Genomic DNA, 439 nt, shown 5'->3' with positions numbered 1-439 from the left:
TACAGTATTGTACATATGTAACAACTTGAATGTATAAGGTCCCTTCTTAAAGAATTATTCCAATACATATTCCTTCCACGTATGTTCGAGATACTGAGCAAAATGCGAAATAATGAATTATGGTCTATTTCAGTCATTAACTTGGATCAAAGATGGACAATGCTTTAGTCTAGGTTCCCGTTCAGTCTTCACGTTCTTTTATTCTGTCTATTGCCGATCAATATTTAGCCAGTTATGTCAGTATCTTCTCCTACAAATGTCAGTGACCTTGCTCGTCTTTCGGCTCTGATTTCATCCCTACCTATATTCAACTTCATTCCTCTCTTTGATACTAATGGGGTCTCCAATATCTACAGCAACTTTTGTACTTTTGATATTCTTTAAATAATGTACCGAAATGCAAAAAACAAAAATTACTCCGGGGGGCCCCTTTTACAAA

This window comes from Penaeus monodon, chromosome 29 (assembly GCF_015228065.2).
Source record: "Penaeus monodon isolate SGIC_2016 chromosome 29, NSTDA_Pmon_1, whole genome shotgun sequence".
Lineage (NCBI taxonomy): Eukaryota > Metazoa > Arthropoda > Malacostraca > Decapoda > Penaeidae > Penaeus > Penaeus monodon.
This window is presented reverse-complemented; position numbering follows the sequence as displayed.